Source organism: Gorilla gorilla, chromosome 1 (assembly GCF_029281585.2).
Source record: "Gorilla gorilla gorilla isolate KB3781 chromosome 1, NHGRI_mGorGor1-v2.1_pri, whole genome shotgun sequence".
Lineage (NCBI taxonomy): Eukaryota > Metazoa > Chordata > Mammalia > Primates > Hominidae > Gorilla > Gorilla gorilla.
Window position 1 is genome coordinate 109,310,057 of NC_073224.2, and position 19,824 is coordinate 109,329,880.

Here is a 19,824-nt window from a genome sequence, read left to right on the forward strand (position 1 = left end):
TCTTTGAGGATTTCGTTGGAAACCGGATTTCCTCATCTAATTCTAGTTAGAAGAATTCTCAGTAACTGCTCTGGGTTGCGTGTGTTCAACTCACAGAATTTGACCTTCCTTTAGACAGAGCAGATATGAAACCCTCTTTTTGTGGAATTTGCAAGTGGAGATTTCAAGCACTTTTGGGCCAACGGTAGAAAAGGAAATATCTTCGTATAAAAACTAGAGAGAATCATTCTCAGAAACCACTTTGTGTTGTGTGCGTTCCACTCACAGAGTTTAACCTTTCTTTTCATAGAGCAGTTTGGAAACACTCTGTTTGTAAAGTCTGCAAGTGGATATTTGGACCTCTTTGAGCATTTCGTTGGAAACGGGATTTCTTCATCTAATGCTAGACAGAAGAATTCTCAGTAACTTCTTTGGGTTTTGTGTGTTCAACTCACAGAGTTGAACCTTCCTTTAGACAGAGCAGATTTGAAACCCTCTTTTTGTGGAATTTGCAAGTGGAGATTTCAAGCGCTTTTGTGCCAACGGTAGAAAAGGAAATACCTTCGTATAAAAACTAGAGAGAATCATTCTCAGAAACCACTTTGTGTTGTGTGCGTTCCACTCACAGAGTTTCACCTTTCTTTTCATGGAGCAGTTTGGAAACACTCTGTTTGTAAAGTCTGCAAGTGGATATTTGGACCTCTTTGAGGATTTCGTTGGAAACGGGATTTCTTCATCTAATGCTAGACAGAAGAATTCTCAGTAACCTCATTGGGTTTTGTGTGTTCAACTCACAGAGTTGAACCTTCCTTTAGACAGAGCAGATTTGAAACCCTCTTTTTGTGGAATTTGAAAGTGGAGATTTCAAGCGCTTTCGGGCCAACGGTAGAAAAGGAAATATCTTTGTATAAGAACTAGAGAGAATCATTCTCAGAAACCACTTTGTGTTGTGTGCATTCCACTCACAGAGTTTCACCTTTCTTTTCATAGAGCAGTGTGGAAACCCTCTGTTTGTAAAGTCTGCAAGTGGATATTTGGAACAATTTGAGGATTTCGTTGGAAACGGGATTTCTTCATCTAATGCTAGACAGAAGAATTCTCAGTAACTTCATTGGGTTGTGTGTGTTGAACTCACAGGGTTGAACCTTCCTTTAGACAGAGCAGATTTGAAACTCTCTTTTTGTGGAATTTGCAAGTGGAGATTTCAAGCGCTTTGGTGCGAATGGTAGAAAAGAAAATATCTTCATATAAAAACTAGAGAGAATCATTCTCAAAAACCACTTTGTGTTGACTGCGATCCATTCACAGAGTTTAACCTTTCTTTTCATGGAGCAGTTTGGAAACACTCTGTTTGTAACGTCTGCAAGTGGATATTTGGACCTCTTTGAGGATTTCGTTGGAAACGGGATTTCTTCATCTAATGCCAGACAGAAGACTTCTCAGTAACTTCTTTGGGTTTTGGGTGTTCAACTCACAGAGTTGAACCTTCCTTTTGACAGAGCAGATTTGAAACCCTCTTTTTGTGGAATTTGAAAGTGGAGATTTCAAGCGCTTTCGGGACAACGGTAGAAAAGGAAATATCTTCGTATAAAAACTAGAGAGAATCATTCTCAAAAACCACTTTGTGTTGACTGCGATCCATTGACAGTGTTTAACCTTTCTTTTCATGGAGCAGTTAGGAAACACACTGTTTGTAAAGTCTGCAAGTTGATATTTGGACCTATTTGAGCATTTCGTTGGAAACGGGATTTCTTCATCTAATGCTAGACAGAAGAATTCTCAGTAACTTCATTGGGTTGTGTGTGTTCAACTCACAGAGTTGAACCCTCCTTTAGACAGAGCATATTTGAAACCCTCTTTTTGTGGAATTTGCAAGTGGAGATTTCAAGCGCTTTCGGGCCAAAGGTAGAAAAGTAAATATCTTCGTATAAGAACTAGAGAGAATCATTCTCAGAAACCACTTTGTGTTGTGTGCGTTCCACTCACAGAGTTTAACCTTTCTTTTCATAGAGAACTTTGGAAACACTCTGTTTGTAAAGTCTGCAAGTGGATATTTAGACCTCTTTGAGGATTTCGTTGGAAACGGGATTTCCTCATCTAATACTAGACTGAAGAATTCTCAGTAACTTCTTTGAGTTGTGTGTTCAACTCACAGATTTGAACCTTCCTTTGACAGAGCAGATATGAAACCCTCTTTTGTGGAATTTGCAAGTGGAGATTTCATGCGCTTTTGGGCCAACGGTAGAAAAGGAAATATCTTCGTATAAAAACTAGAGAGAATCATTCTCAGAAATCAATTTGGGTTGTGTGCGTTCCACTCACAGAGTTTATCCTTTCTTTTCATAGAGCAGTTTGGAAACACTCTGTTTGTAAAGTCTGCCAGTGGATATTTGGACCTCTTTGAGGAATTCGTTGGAATCGGGATTTCTTCATCTAATGCTAGACAGAAGAATTCTCAGTAACTTCTTTGGGTTGTGTGAGTTCAACTCACAGAGTTGAACCTTCATTTAGACAGAGCATATTTGAAACCCTCTTTTTGTGGAATTTGCAAGTGGAGATTTCAAGCGCTTTTCTGCCAATGGTAGAAAAGGAAATATCTTCGTATAAAAACTAGAGACAATCATTCTCAGAAACCACTTTGCGTTGTGTGCGTTACACTCACAGAGTTTCACCTTTCTTTTCATAGAGCAGTTTGGAAACACTCTGTTTGTAAAGTCTCCAAGTGGATATTTGGACCTCTTTGAGGATTTCGTTGGAAACGGAATTTCTTCATCTAATGCTAGACAGAAGAATTCTCAGTAACTTCTTTGGGTTTTGTGTGTTCAACTCACAGACTTGAACCTTCCTTTAGACAGAGCAGATTTGAAACCCTCTTTTTGTGGAATTTGAAAGTGGAGATTACAAGCGCTTTCGGGCCAACGGTAGAAAAGGAAATATCTTTGTATAAAAACTAGAGAGAATCATTCTCAGAAACCACTTTGTGTTGTGTGCATTCCACTCACAGAGTTTCACCTTTCTTTTCATAGAGCAGTTTGGAAACCCTCTGTTTGTAAAGTCTGCAAGTGGATATTTGGACCTATTTGAGGATTTCGTTGGAAACGGGATTTCTTCATCTAATGCTAGACAGAAGAATTCTCAGTAACTTCTTTGGGTTTTGTGTGTTCAACTCACAGAGTTGAACCTTCCTTTAGACAGAGCAGATTTGAAACCCTCTTTTTGTGGAATTTGCAAGTGGAGATTTCAAGCGCTTTCGGGCCAACGGTAGAAAAGGAAATATCTTTGTATAAGAACTAGAGAGAATCATTCTCAGAAACCACTTTGTGTTGAATGCATTCCACTCACAGAGTTTCACCTTTCTTTTCATAGAGCAGTTTGGAAACACTCTGTTTGTAAAGTCTGCAAGTGGATATTTGGACCTCTTTGAGAATTTCGTTGGAAACGGGATTTCTTCATCTAATGCTAGAAAGAAGAATTCTCAGTAACTTCTTTGGGTTGTGTGTGTTCAACTCACAGATTTGAACCTTCGTTTAGTCAGAGCAGATTTGAAACCCTCTTTTTGTGGAATTTGCAAGTGGAGATTTCAAGCGCTTTTGGGACAATGTTAGGAAAGGAAATATCTTCGTATAACAACTAGAGAGAATCATTCTCAGAAACCACTTTGTGTTGTGTGCGTTCCATTCACAGAGTTTAACCTTTCTTTTCATAGAGCAGTTTGGAAACACTCTGTTTGTAAAGTCTGCAAGTGGATATTTGGACCTCTTTGAGGATTTCGTTGGAAACGGGATTTCTTCATCTAATGCTAGACAGAAGAATTCTCAGTAACTTTTTTGGGGTGTGTGTGTTCAACTCACAGAGTGGAACCTTCCTTTAGACAGAGCAGATTTGAAACCCTCTTTTTGTGGAATTTGCAAGTGGAGATTTCAAGCGCTTTGTGGCCAACGGTAGAAAGGCAAATATCTTCCTATAAAAACTAGAGAGAATCATTCTCAGAAACCACTTTGCATTGTGTGCGTTCCACTCACAGAGTTTCACCTTTCTTTTCATAGAGCAGTTTGGAAACACTCTGTTTGTAAAGTCTGCAAGTGGATATTTGGACCTCTTTGAGGATTTCGTTGGAAACGGGTTTTCCTCATCTAATTCTGGACAGAAGAATTCTCAGTAACTTCTTTGGGTTGCGGGTGCTCAACTCACAGAGTTGGACCTTCCTTTAGACAGAGCAGATATGTAACCCTCTTTTTGTGGAATTTGAAAGTGGAGATTTCAAGCGCTTTCGGGCCAAAGGTAGAAAAGGAAATATCTTCGTATAAGAACTAGAGAGAATCATTCTCAGAAACCTCTTTGTGTTGTGTGCGTTCCACTCACAGAGTTTAACCTTTCTTTTCATAGAGAAGTTTGGAAACACTCTGTTTGTAAAGTCTGCAAGTGGATATTTGGACCTCTTTGAGGATTTCGTTGGAAACGGGATTTCTTCATCTAATTGTAGTGAGAAGAATTCTCAGTAACTTCTTTGGGTTGCGTGTGTTCAACTCACAGAGTTGGACCTTCCTTTAGACAGAGCAGATATGAAACCCTCTTTTTCTGGAATTTGCAAGTGCAGATTTCAAGCACTTTTGGGCCAACGGTAGAAGAGGAAATATCTTCGTATAAAAACTAGAGAGAATCATTCTCAGAAACCACTTTGTGTTGTGTGCGTTCCACTCACAGAGTTTAACCTTTCTTTTCATGGAGCAGTTTGGAAACACTCTGTTTGTAAAGTCTGCAAGAGGATATTTGGACCTCTTTGAGGATTTCGTTGGAAACGGGATTTCTTCATCTAATGCTAGACAGAAGAATTCTCAGTAACTTCTTTGGGTTGTGTGTGTTCAACTCACAGATTTGAACCTTCATTTAGACAGGGCAGATTTGAAACCCTCTTTTTGTGGAATTTGAAAGTGGAGATTTCAAGCGCTTTCGGGCCAACGGAAGAAAAGGAAATATCTTCGTATAAAAACTGGAGAGAATCATTCTCAGAAACCACTTTGTGTTGACTGCGATCCATTCACAGAGTTTTACCTTTCTTTTCATGGAGCAGTTTGGAAACACTCTGTTTGTAAAGTCTGCAAGTGGATATTTGGACCTATTTGAGGATTTCGTTGGAAACGGGATTTCTTCATCTAATGCTAGACAGAAGAATTCTCTGTAACTTCTTTGGGTTTTGTGTGTTCAACTCACAGAGTTGAACCTTCCTTTAGACAGAGCAGATTTGTAACCCTCTTTTTGTGGAATTTGAAAGTGGAGATTTCAAGCGCTTTCGGGCCAAAGGTAGAAAAGGAAATATCTTCGTATAAGAACTAGAGAGAATCATTCTCAGAAACCACTTTGTGTTGTGTGCGTTCCACTCACAGAGTTTAAACTTTCTTTTCATTGAGAAGTTTGGAAACACTCTGTTTGTAAAGTCTGCAAGTGGATATTTGGACGTATTTGAGGATTTAGTTGGAAACGGGATTTCTTCATCTAATGCTTGACAGAAGAATTCTCAGTAACTTTTTTGGGTTGTGTGTGTTCAACTCACAGAGTTGAACCTTCCTTTAGACAGAGCAGATTGGAAACCCTCTTTTTGTGGAATTTGCAAGTGGAGATTTCAAGCGCTTTTGTGCCAACGGTAGAAAAGGAAATATCTTCGTATAAAAACTGGAGAGAATCATTCTCAGAAACCACCTTGTGTTGTGTGCGTTCCACTCACAGAGTTTAAACTTTGTTTTCATAGACCAGTTTGGAAACACTCTGTTTGTAAAGTCTGCAAGTGGATATTTGGACCTCTTTGAGGATTTCGTTGGAAACCGGATTTCCTCATCTAATTCTAGTTAGAAGAATTCTCAGTAACTGCTCTGGGTTGCGTGTGTTCAACTCACAGAATTTGACCTTCCTTTAGACAGAGCAGATATGAAACCCTCTTTTTGTGGAATTTGCAAGTGGAGATTTCAAGCACTTTTGGGCCAACGGTAGAAAAGGAAATATCTTCGTATAAAAACTAGAGAGAATCATTCTCAGAAACCACTTTGTGTTGTGTGCGTTCCACTCACAGAGTTTAACCTTTCTTTTCATAGAGCAGTTTGGAAACACTCTGTTTGTAAAGTCTGCAAGTGGATATTTGGACCTCTTTGAGCATTTCGTTGGAAACGGGATTTCTTCATCTAATGCTAGACAGAAGAATTCTCAGTAACTTCTTTGGGTTTTGTGTGTTCAACTCACAGAGTTGAACCTTCCTTTAGACAGAGCAGATTTGAAACCCTCTTTTTGTGGAATTTGCAAGTGGAGATTTCAAGCGCTTTTGTGCCAACGGTAGAAAAGGAAATACCTTCGTATAAAAACTAGAGAGAATCATTCTCAGAAACCACTTTGTGTTGTGTGCGTTCCACTCACAGAGTTTCACCTTTCTTTTCATGGAGCAGTTTGGAAACACTCTGTTTGTAAAGTCTGCAAGTGGATATTTGGACCTCTTTGAGGATTTCGTTGGAAACGGGATTTCTTCATCTAATGCTAGACAGAAGAATTCTCAGTAACTTCTTTGGGTTTTGTGTGTTCAACTCACAGAGTTGAACCTTCCTTTAGACAGAGCAGATTTGAAACCCTCTTTTTGTGGAATTTGAAAGTGGAGATTTCAAGCGCTTTCGGGCCAACGGTAGAAAAGGAAATATCTTTGTATAAGAACTAGAGAGAATCATTCTCAGAAACCACTTTGTGTTGTGTGCATTCCACTCACAGAGTTTCACCTTTCTTTTCATAGAGCAGTGTGGAAACCCTCTGTTTGTAAAGTCTGCAAGTGGATATTTGGAACAATTTGAGGATTTCGTTGGAAACGGGATTTCTTCATCTAATGCTAGACAGAAGAATTCTCAGTAACTTCATTGGGTTGTGTGTGTTGAACTCACAGGGTTGAACCTTCCTTTAGACAGAGCAGATTTGAAACTCTCTTTTTGTGGAATTTGCAAGTGGAGATTTCAAGCGCTTTGGTGCGAATGGTAGAAAAGGAAATATCTTCATATAAAAACTAGAGAGAATCATTCTCAAAAACCACTTTGTGTTGACTGCGATCCATTCACAGAGTTTAACCTTTCTTTTCATGGAGCAGTTTGGAAACACTCTGTTTGTAACGTCTGCAAGTGGATATTTGGACCTCTTTGAGGATTTCGTTGGAAACGGGATTTCTTCATCTAATGCCAGACAGAAGACTTCTCAGTAACTTCTTTGGGTTTTGTGTGTTCAACTCACAGAGTTGAACCTTCCTTTTGACAGAGCAGATTTGAAACCCTCTTTTTGTGGAATTTGAAAGTGGAGATTTCAAGCGCTTTCGGGACAACGGTAGAAAAGGAAATATCTTCGTATAAAAACTAGAGAGAATCATTCTCAGAAACCACTTTGTGTTGACTGCGATCCATTCACAGAGTTTAACCTTTCTTTTCATGCAGCAGTTTGGAAACACTCTGTTTGTAAAGTCTGCAAGTGGATATTTGGACCTCTTTGAGAATTTCGTTGGAAACGGGATTTCTTCATCTAATGCTAGAAAGAAGAATTCTCAGTAACTTCTTTGGGTTGTGTGTGTTCAACTCACAGATTTGAACCTTCGTTTAGTCAGAGCAGATTTGAAACCCTCTTTTTGTGGAATTTGCAAGTGGAGATTTCAAGCGCTTTTGGGACAATGTTAGGAAAGGAAATATCTTCGTATAACAACTAGAGAGAATCATTCTCAGAAACCACTTTGTGTTGTGTGCGTTCCATTCACAGAGTTTAACCTTTCTTTTCATAGAGCAGTTTGGAAACACTCTGTTTGTAAAGTCTGCAAGTGGATATTTGGACCTCTTTGAGGATTTCGTTGGAAACGGGATTTCTTCATCTAATGCTAGACAGAAGAATTCTCAGTAACTTTTTTGGGGTGTGTGTGTTCAACTCACAGAGTGGAACCTTCCTTTAGACAGAGCAGATTTGAAACCCTCTTTTTGTGGAATTTGCAAGTGGAGATTTCAAGCGCTTTGTGGCCAACGGTAGAAAGGCAAATATCTTCCTATAAAAACTAGAGAGAATCATTCTCAGAAACCACTTTGCATTGTGTGCGTTCCACTCACAGAGTTTCACCTTTCTTTTCATAGAGCAGTTTGGAAACACTCTGTTTGTAAAGTCTGCAAGTGGATATTTGGACCTCTTTGAGGATTTCGTTGGAAACGGGTTTTCCTCATCTAATTCTGGACAGAAGAATTCTCAGTAACTTCTTTGGGTTGCGGGTGCTCAACTCACAGAGTTGGACCTTCCTTTAGACAGAGCAGATATGTAACCCTCTTTTTGTGGAATTTGAAAGTGGAGATTTCAAGCGCTTTCGGGCCAAAGGTAGAAAAGGAAATATCTTCGTATAAGAACTAGAGAGAATCATTCTCAGAAACCACTTTGTGTTGTGTGCGTTCCACTCACAGAGTTTAACCTTTCTTTTCATAGAGAAGTTTGGAAACACTCTGTTTGTAAAGTCTGCAAGTGGATATTTGGACCTCTTTGAGGATTTCGTTGGAAACGGGATTTCTTCATCTAATTGTAGTGAGAAGAATTCTCAGTAACTTCTTTGGGTTGCGTGTGTTCAACTCACAGAGTTGGACCTTCCTTTAGACAGAGCAGATATGAAACCCTCTTTTTCTGGAATTTGCAAGTGCAGATTTCAAGCACTTTTGGGCCAACGGTAGAAGAGGAAATATCTTCGTATAAAAACTAGAGAGAATCATTCTCAGAAACCACTTTGTGTTGTGTGCGTTCCACTCACAGAGTTTAACCTTTCTTTTCATGGAGCAGTTTGGAAACACTCTGTTTGTAAAGTCTGCAAGAGGATATTTGGACCTCTTTGAGGATTTCGTTGGAAACGGGATTTCTTCATCTAATGCTAGACAGAAGAATTCTCAGTAACTTCTTTGGGTTGTGTGTGTTCAACTCACAGATTTGAACCTTCATTTAGACAGGGCAGATTTGAAACCCTCTTTTTGTGGAATTTGAAAGTGGAGATTTCAAGCGCTTTCGGGCCAACGGAAGAAAAGGAAATATCTTCGTATAAAAACTGGAGAGAATCATTCTCAGAAACCACTTTGTGTTGACTGCGATCCATTCACAGAGTTTTACCTTTCTTTTCATGGAGCAGTTTGGAAACACTCTGTTTGTAAAGTCTGCAAGTGGATATTTGGACCTATTTGAGGATTTCGTTGGAAACGGGATTTCTTCATCTAATGCTAGACAGAAGAATTCTCTGTAACTTCTTTGGGTTTTGTGTGTTCAACTCACAGAGTTGAACCTTCCTTTAGACAGAGCAGATTTGTAACCCTCTTTTTGTGGAATTTGAAAGTGGAGATTTCAAGCGCTTTCGGGCCAAAGGTAGAAAAGGAAATATCTTCGTATAAGAACTAGAGAGAATCATTCTCAGAAACCACTTTGTGTTGTGTGCGTTCCACTCACAGAGTTTAAACTTTCTTTTCATTGAGAAGTTTGGAAACACTCTGTTTGTAAAGTCTGCAAGTGGATATTTGGACGTATTTGAGGATTTAATTGGAAACGGGATTTCTTCATCTAATGCTTGACAGAAGAATTCTCAGTAACTTTTTTGGGTTGTGTGTGTTCAACTCACAGAGTTGAACCTTCCTTTAGACAGAGCAGATTGGAAACCCTCTTTTTGTGGAATTTGCAAGTGGAGATTTCAAGCGCTTTTCTGCCAACGGTAGAAAAGGAAATATCTTCGTATAAAAACTGGAGAGAATCATTCTCAGAAACCACCTTGTGTTGTGTGCGTTCCACTCACAGAGTTTAAACTTTGTTTTCATAGATCAGTTTGGAAACACTCTGTTTGTAAAGTCTGCAAGTGGATATTTGGACCTCTTTGAGGATTTCGTTGGAAACCGGATTTCCTCATCTAATTCTAGTTAGAAGAATTCTCAGTAACTGCTCTGGGTTGCGTGTGTTCAACTCACAGAATTTGACCTTCCTTTAGACAGAGCAGATATGAAACCCTCTTTTTGTGGAATTTGCAAGTGGAGATTTCAAGCACTTTTGGGCCAACGGTAGAAAAGGAAATATCTTCGTATAAAAACTAGAGAGAATCATTCTCAGAAACCACTTTGTGTTGTGTGCGTTCCACTCACAGAGTTTAACCTTTCTTTTCATAGAGCAGTTTGGAAACACTCTGTTTGTAAAGTCTGCAAGTGGATATTTGGACCTCTTTGAGCATTTCGTTGGAAACGGGATTTCTTCATCTAATGCTAGACAGAAGAATTCTCAGTAACTTCTTTGGGTTTTGTGTGTTCAACTCACAGAGTTGAACCTTCCTTTAGACAGAGCAGATTTGAAACCCTCTTTTTGTGGAATTTGCAAGTGGAGATTTCAAGCGCTTTTGTGCCAACGGTAGAAAAGGAAATACCTTCGTATAAAAACTAGAGAGAATCATTCTCAGAAACCACTTTGTGTTGTGTGCGTTCCACTCACAGAGTTTCACCTTTCTTTTCATGGAGCAGTTTGGAAACACTCTGTTTGTAAAGTCTGCAAGTGGATATTTGGACCTCTTTGAGGATTTCGTTGGAAACGGGATTTCTTCATCTAATGCTAGACAGAAGAATTCTCAGTAACTTCTTTGGGTTTTGTGTGTTCAACTCACAGAGTTGAACCTTCCTTTAGACAGAGCAGATTTGAAACCCTCTTTTTGTGGAATTTGAAAGTGGAGATTTCAAGCGCTTTCGGGCCAACGGTAGAAAAGGAAATATCTTTGTATAAGAACTAGAGAGAATCATTCTCAGAAACCACTTTGTGTTGTGTGCATTCCACTCACAGAGTTTCACCTTTCTTTTCATAGAGCAGTGTGGAAACCCTCTGTTTGTAAAGTCTGCAAGTGGATATTTGGAACAATTTGAGGATTTCGTTGGAAACGGGATTTCTTCATCTAATGCTAGACAGAAGAATTCTCAGTAACTTCATTGGGTTGTGTGTGTTGAACTCACAGGGTTGAACCTTCCTTTAGACAGAGCAGATTTGAAACTCTCTTTTTGTGGAATTTGCAAGTGGAGATTTCAAGCGCTTTGGTGCGAATGGTAGAAAAGGAAATATCTTCATATAAAAACTAGAGAGAATCATTCTCAAAAACCACTTTGTGTTGACTGCGATCCATTCACAGAGTTTAACCTTTCTTTTCATGGAGCAGTTTGGAAACACTCTGTTTGTAACGTCTGCAAGTGGATATTTGGACCTCTTTGAGGATTTCGTTGGAAACGGGATTTCTTCATCTAATGCCAGACAGAAGACTTCTCAGTAACTTCTTTGGGTTTTGTGTGTTCAACTCACAGAGTTGAACCTTCCTTTTGACAGAGCAGATTTGAAACCCTCTTTTTGTGGAATTTGAAAGTGGAGATTTCAAGCGCTTTCGGGACAACGGTAGAAAAGGAAATATCTTCGTATAAAAACTAGAGAGAATCATTCTCAGAAACCACTTTGTGTTGACTGCGATCCATTCACAGAGTTTAACCTTTCTTTTCATGCAGCAGTTTGGAAACACTCTGTTTGTAAAGTCTGCAAGTGGATATTTGGACCTCTTTGAGAATTTCGTTGGAAACGGGATTTCTTCATCTAATGCTAGAAAGAAGAATTCTCAGTAACTTCTTTGGGTTGTGTGTGTTCAACTCACAGATTTGAACCTTCGTTTAGTCAGAGCAGATTTGAAACCCTCTTTTTGTGGAATTTGCAAGTGGAGATTTCAAGCGCTTTTGGGACAATGTTAGGAAAGGAAATATCTTCGTATAACAACTAGAGAGAATCATTCTCAGAAACCACTTTGTGTTGTGTGCGTTCCATTCACAGAGTTTAACCTTTCTTTTCATAGAGCAGTTTGGAAACACTCTGTTTGTAAAGTCTGCAAGTGGATATTTGGACCTCTTTGAGGATTTCGTTGGAAACGGGATTTCTTCATCTAATGCTAGACAGAAGAATTCTCAGTAACTTTTTTGGGGTGTGTGTGTTCAACTCACAGAGTGGAACCTTCCTTTAGACAGAGCAGATTTGAAACCCTCTTTTTGTGGAATTTGCAAGTGGAGATTTCAAGCGCTTTGTGGCCAACGGTAGAAAGGCAAATATCTTCCTATAAAAACTAGAGAGAATCATTCTCAGAAACCACTTTGCATTGTGTGCGTTCCACTCACAGAGTTTCACCTTTCTTTTCATAGAGCAGTTTGGAAACACTCTGTTTGTAAAGTCTGCAAGTGGATATTTGGACCTCTTTGAGGATTTCGTTGGAAACGGGTTTTCCTCATCTAATTCTGGACAGAAGAATTCTCAGTAACTTCTTTGGGTTGCGGGTGCTCAACTCACAGAGTTGGACCTTCCTTTAGACAGAGCAGATATGTAACCCTCTTTTTGTGGAATTTGAAAGTGGAGATTTCAAGCGCTTTCGGGCCAAAGGTAGAAAAGGAAATATCTTCGTATAAGAACTAGAGAGAATCATTCTCAGAAACCACTTTGTGTTGTGTGCGTTCCACTCACAGAGTTTAACCTTTCTTTTCATAGAGAAGTTTGGAAACACTCTGTTTGTAAAGTCTGCAAGTGGATATTTGGACCTCTTTGAGGATTTCGTTGGAAACGGGATTTCTTCATCTAATTGTAGTGAGAAGAATTCTCAGTAACTTCTTTGGGTTGCGTGTGTTCAACTCACAGAGTTGGACCTTCCTTTAGACAGAGCAGATATGAAACCCTCTTTTTCTGGAATTTGCAAGTGCAGATTTCAAGCACTTTTGGGCCAACGGTAGAAGAGGAAATATCTTCGTATAAAAACTAGAGAGAATCATTCTCAGAAACCACTTTGTGTTGTGTGCGTTCCACTCACAGAGTTTAACCTTTCTTTTCATGGAGCAGTTTGGAAACACTCTGTTTGTAAAGTCTGCAAGAGGATATTTGGACCTCTTTGAGGATTTCGTTGGAAACGGGATTTCTTCATCTAATGCTAGACAGAAGAATTCTCAGTAACTTCTTTGGGTTGTGTGTGTTCAACTCACAGATTTGAACCTTCATTTAGACAGGGCAGATTTGAAACCCTCTTTTTGTGGAATTTGAAAGTGGAGATTTCAAGCGCTTTCGGGCCAACGGAAGAAAAGGAAATATCTTCGTATAAAAACTGGAGAGAATCATTCTCAGAAACCACTTTGTGTTGACTGCGATCCATTCACAGAGTTTTACCTTTCTTTTCATGGAGCAGTTTGGAAACACTCTGTTTGTAAAGTCTGCAAGTGGATATTTGGACCTATTTGAGGATTTCGTTGGAAACGGGATTTCTTCATCTAATGCTAGACAGAAGAATTCTCTGTAACTTCTTTGGGTTTTGTGTGTTCAACTCACAGAGTTGAACCTTCCTTTAGACAGAGCAGATTTGTAACCCTCTTTTTGTGGAATTTGAAAGTGGAGATTTCAAGCGCTTTCGGGCCAAAGGTAGAAAAGGAAATATCTTCGTATAAGAACTAGAGAGAATCATTCTCAGAAACCACTTTGTGTTGTGTGCGTTCCACTCACAGAGTTTAAACTTTCTTTTCATTGAGAAGTTTGGAAACACTCTGTTTGTAAAGTCTGCAAGTGGATATTTGGACGTATTTGAGGATTTAGTTGGAAACGGGATTTCTTCATCTAATGCTTGACAGAAGAATTCTCAGTAACTTTTTTGGGTTGTGTGTGTTCAACTCACAGAGTTGAACCTTCCTTTAGACAGAGCAGATTGGAAACCCTCTTTTTGTGGAATTTGCAAGTGGAGATTTCAAGCGCTTTTGTGCCAACGGTAGAAAAGGAAATATCTTCGTATAAAAACTGGAGAGAATCATTCTCAGAAACCACCTTGTGTTGTGTGCGTTCCACTCACAGAGTTTAAACTTTGTTTTCATAGATCAGTTTGGAAACACTCTGTTTGTAAAGTCTGCAAGTGGATATTTGGACCTCTTTGAGGATTTCGTTGGAAACCGGATTTCCTCATCTAATTCTAGTTAGAAGAATTCTCAGTAACTGCTCTGGGTTGCGTGTGTTCAACTCACAGAATTTGACCTTCCTTTAGACAGAGCAGATATGAAACCCTCTTTTTGTGGAATTTGCAAGTGGAGATTTCAAGCACTTTTGGGCCAACGGTAGAAAAGGAAATATCTTCGTATAAAAACTAGAGAGAATCATTCTCAGAAACCACTTTGTGTTGTGTGCGTTCCACTCACAGAGTTTAACCTTTCTTTTCATAGAGCAGTTTGGAAACACTCTGTTTGTAAAGTCTGCAAGTGGATATTTGGACCTCTTTGAGCATTTCGTTGGAAACGGGATTTCTTCATCTAATGCTAGACAGAAGAATTCTCAGTAACTTCTTTGGGTTTTGTGTGTTCAACTCACAGAGTTGAACCTTCCTTTAGACAGAGCAGATTTGAAACCCTCTTTTTGTGGAATTTGCAAGTGGAGATTTCAAGCGCTTTTGTGCCAACGGTAGAAAAGGAAATACCTTCGTATAAAAACTAGAGAGAATCATTCTCAGAAACCACTTTGTGTTGTGTGCGTTCCACTCACAGAGTTTCACCTTTCTTTTCATGGAGCAGTTTGGAAACACTCTGTTTGTAAAGTCTGCAAGTGGATATTTGGACCTCTTTGAGGATTTCGTTGGAAACGGGATTTCTTCATCTAATGCTAGACAGAAGAATTCTCAGTAACTTCTTTGGGTTTTGTGTGTTCAACTCACAGAGTTGAACCTTCCTTTAGACAGAGCAGATTTGAAACCCTCTTTTTGTGGAATTTGAAAGTGGAGATTTCAAGCGCTTTCGGGCCAACGGTAGAAAAGGAAATATCTTTGTATAAGAACTAGAGAGAATCATTCTCAGAAACCACTTTGTGTTGTGTGCATTCCACTCACAGAGTTTCACCTTTCTTTTCATAGAGCAGTGTGGAAACCCTCTGTTTGTAAAGTCTGCAAGTGGATATTTGGAACAATTTGAGGATTTCGTTGGAAACGGGATTTCTTCATCTAATGCTAGACAGAAGAATTCTCAGTAACTTCATTGGGTTGTGTGTGTTGAACTCACAGGGTTGAACCTTCCTTTAGACAGAGCAGATTTGAACCTCTCTTTTTGTGGAATTTGCAAGTGGAGATTTCAAGCGCTTTGGTGCGAATGGTAGAAAAGGAAATATCTTCATATAAAAACTAGAGAGAATCATTCTCAAAAACCACTTTGTGTTGACTGCGATCCATTCACAGAGTTTAACCTTTCTTTTCATGGAGCAGTTTGGAAACACTCTGTTTGTAACGTCTGCAAGTGGATATTTGGACCTCTTTGAGGATTTCGTTGGAAACGGGATTTCTTCATCTAATGCCAGACAGAAGACTTCTCAGTAACTTCTTTGGGTTTTGTGTGTTCAACTCACAGAGTTGAACCTTCCTTTTGACAGAGCAGATTTGAAACCCTCTTTTTGTGGAATTTGAAAGTGGAGATTTCAAGCGCTTTCGGGACAACGGTAGAAAAGGAAATATCTTCGTATAAAAACTAGAGAGAATCATTCTCAGAAACCACTTTGTGTTGACTGCGATCCATTCACAGAGTTTAACCTTTCTTTTCATGCAGCAGTTTGGAAACACTCTGTTTGTAAAGTCTGCAAGTGGATATTTGGACCTATTTGAGGATTTCTTTGGAAACGGGATTTCTTCATCTAGTGCTAGACAGAAGACTTTTCAGTAACTTCTTTGGGTTGTGTGTGTTCAACTCATAGAGTTGAACCTTCCCTTAGACAGAGCAGATATGAAACCCTCTTTTTGTGGAATTTGCAAGTGGAGATTTCAAGCGCTTTTCGGCCAACGGTAGAAAAGGAAATATCTTCGTATAAAAACTAGAGAGAATCATTCTCAAAAACCACTTTGTGTTGACTGCGATCCATTGACAGTGTTTAACCTTTCTTTTCATGGAGCAGTTAGGAAACACACTGTTTGTAAACTCTGCAAGTGGATATTTGGACCTATTTGAGCATTTCGTTGGAAACGGGATTTCTTCGTCTAATGCTAGACAGAAGAATTCTCAGTAACTTCATTGGGTTGTGTGTGTTCAACTCACAGAGTTGAACCTTCCTTTAGACAGAGCATATTTGAAACCCTCTTTTTGTGGAATTTGCAAGTGGAGATTTCAAGCGCTTTCGGGCCAAAGGTAGAAAAGTAAATATCTTCGTATAAGAACTAGAGAGAATCATTCTCAGAAACCACTTTGTGTTGTGTGCGTTCCACTCACAGAGTTTAACCTTTCTTTTCATAGAGAACTTTGGAAACACTCTGTTTGTAAAGTCTGCAAGTGGATATTTAGACCTCTTTGAGGATTTCGTTGGAAACGGGATTTCCTCATCTAATACTAGACTGAAGAATTCTCAGTAACTTCTTTGGGTTGTGTGTTCAACTCACAGATTTGAACCTTCCTTTCACAGAGCAGATTTGAAACCCTCTTTTTGTGGAATTTGCAAGTGGAGATTTCAAGCGCTTTTCTGCCAATGGTAGAAAAGGAAATATCTTCGTATAAAAACTAGAGACAATCATTCTCAGAAACCACTTTGCGTTGTGTGCGTTCCACTCACAGAGTTTCACCTTTCTTTTCATAGAGCAGTTTGGAAACACTCTGTTTGTAAAGTCTCCAAGTGGATATTTGGACCTCTTTGAGGATTTCGTTGGAAACGGGATTTCTTCATCTAATGCTAGACAGAAGAATTCTCAGTAACTTCTTTGGGTTTTGTGTGTTCAACTCACAGAGTTGAACCTTCCTTTAGACAGAGCAGATTTGAAACCCTCTTTTTGTGGAATTTGAAAGTGGAGATTTCAAGCGCTTTCGGGCCAACGGTAGAAAGGCAAATATCTTCCTATAAAAACTAGAGAGAATCATTCTCAGAAACCACTTTGTGTTGTGTGCATTCCACTCACAGAGTTTCACCTTTCTTTTCATAGAGCAGTTTGGAAACACTCTGTTTGTAAAGTCTGCAAGTGGATATTTGGACCTCTTTGAGGATTTCGTTGGAAACGGGTTTTCCTCATCTAATTCTGGACAGAAGAATTCTCAGTAACTTCTTTGGGTTGCGGGTGCTCAACTCACAGAGTTGGACCTTCCTTTAGACAGAGCAGATATGTAACCCTCTTTTTGTGGAATTTGAAAGTGGAGATTTCAAGCGCTTTCGGGCCAAAGGTAGAAAAGGAAATATCTTCGTATAAGAACTAGAGAGAATCATTCTCAGAAACCACTTTGTGTTGTGTGCGTTCCACTCACAGAGTTTAACCTTTCTTTTCATAGAGAAGTTTGGAAACACTCTGTTTGTAAAGTCTGCAAGTGGATATTTGGACCTCTTTGAGGATTTCGTTGGAAACGGGATTTCTTCATCTAATTGTAGTGAGAAGAATTCTCAGTAACTTCTTTGGGTTGCGTGTGTTCAACTCACAGAGTTGGACCTTCCTTTAGACAGAGCAGATATGAAACCCTCTTTTTCTGGAATTTGCAAGTGCAGATTTCAAGCACTTTTGGGCCAACGGTAGAAGAGGAAATATCTTCGTATAAAAACTAGAGAGAATCATTCTCAGAAACCACTTTGTGTTGTGTGCGTTCCACTCACAGAGTTTAACCTTTCTTTTCATGGAGCAGTTTGGAAACACTCTGTTTGTAAAGTCTGCAAGAGGATATTTGGACCTCTTTGAGGATTTCGTTGGAAACGGGATTTCTTCATCTAATGCTAGACAGAAGAATTCTCAGTAACTTCTTTGGGTTTTGTGTGTTCAACTCACAGAGTTGAACCTTCCTTTAGACACAGCAGATTTGAAACCCTCTTTTTGTGGAATTTGAAAGTGGATATTTCAAGCGCTTTCGGGCCAACGGTAGAAAAGGAAATATCTTCGTATAAAAACTGGAGAGAATCATTCTCAGAAACCACTTTGTGTTGACTGCGATCCATTCACAGAGTTTAACCTTTATTTTCATGGAGCAGTTTGGAAACACTCTCTTTGTAAACTCTGCAAGTGGATATTTGGACCTATTTGAGGATTTCGATGGAAACGGGATTTCTTCATCTAATGCTAGACAGAAGAATTCTCAGTAACTTCTTTGGGTTGTGTGTGTTCAACTCACAGAGTTGAACCTTCCTTTAGACAGAGCAGATTGGAAACCCTCTTTTTGTGGCATTTGCAAGTGGAGATTTCAAGCGCTTTCGGGCCAAAGGTAGAAAAGGAAATATCTTCGTATAAGAACTAGAAAGAATCATTCTCAGAAACCACTTTGTGTTGTGTGCGTTCCACTCACAGAGTTTAACCTTTCTTTTGATAGAGAAGTTTGGAAACACTCTGTTTGTAAAGTCTGCAAGTGGATATTTAGACCTCTTTGAGGATTTCGTTGGAAACGGGATTTCCTCATCTAATTCTAGACTGAAGAATTCTCAGTAACTTCTTTGGGTTGTGTGTGTTCAACTCACAGATTTGAACCTTCCTTTAGACAGGGCAGATTTGAAACCCTCATTTTGTGGAATTTGCAAGTGGAGATTTCAAGCGCTTTGGGGCCAACGGAAGAAAAGGAAATATCTTCGTATAAAAACCAGAGAGAATCATTCTCAGAAACCACTTTGTGTTGACTGCGATCCATTCACAGAGTTTAACCTTTCTTTTCATGGAGCAGTTTGGAAACACTCTGTTTGTAAAGTCTGCAAGTGGATATTTGGACCTATTAGAGGATTTCGTTGGAAACGGGATTTCTACATCTAATGCTAGACAGAAGAATTCTCAGTAACTTCTTTGGGTTTTGTGTGTTCAACTCACAGAGTTGAACCTTCCTTTAGACATAGCAGATATGAAACCCTCTTTTTGTGGATTTTGCAAGTGGAGATTTCAAGCGCTTTTTGGCCAACGGTAGAAAAAGAAATATCTTCGTATAAAAACTACAGAGAAACATTCTCAGAAACCACTTTGTGTTGTGTGCGTTCCACTCACAGAGTTTAACCTTTCTTTTCATAGACCAGTTTGGAAACACTCTGTTTGTAAAGTCTGCAAGTGGATATTTAGACCTCTTTGAGGATTTCGTTGGAAACGGGATTTCTTCATCTAATTCTAGTTAGAAGAATTCTCAGTAACTTCTTTGGGTTGCGTGTGTTCATCTCACAGAGTTGAACCTTCCTTTAGACAGAGCAGATTTGAAACCCTCTTTTTGTGGAATTTGCAAGTGGAGATTTCAAGAGCTTTTGTGCCAACGGTAGAAAAGGAAATACCTTCGTATAAAAACTAGAGAGAATCATTCTCAGAAACCACTTTGTGTTGTGTGCGTTCCACTCACAGAGTTTCACCTTTCTTTTCATAGAGCAGTTTGGAAACACTCTGTTTGTAAAGTCTGCAAGTGGATATTTAGACCCCTTTGAGGATTTTGTTGGAAAAGGGATTTCCTCATCTAATTCTAGACTGAAGAATTCTCAGTAACTTCTTTGGGTTGCGTGTGTTCAACTCACAGAGTTGAACCTTCCTTTAGACAGAGCAGATATGAAACCCTCTTTTTGTGGAATTTGCAAGTGGAGATTTCAAGCGCTTTTCGGCCAACTGTAGAAAAGGAAATATCTTCGTATAAAAACTAGAGAGAATCATTCTCAAAAACCACTTTGTGTTGACTGCGATCCATTCACAGAGTTTAACCTTTCTTTTCATGGAGCAGTTTGGAAACACTCTGTTTGTAAAGTCTGCAAGTGGATATTTAGACCTCTTTGAGGATTTCGTTGGAAACGGGATTTCCTCATCTAATTCTAGACTGAAGAATTCTCAGTAACTTCTTTGGGTTGTGTGTGTTGAACTCACAGAGTTGAACCTTCCTT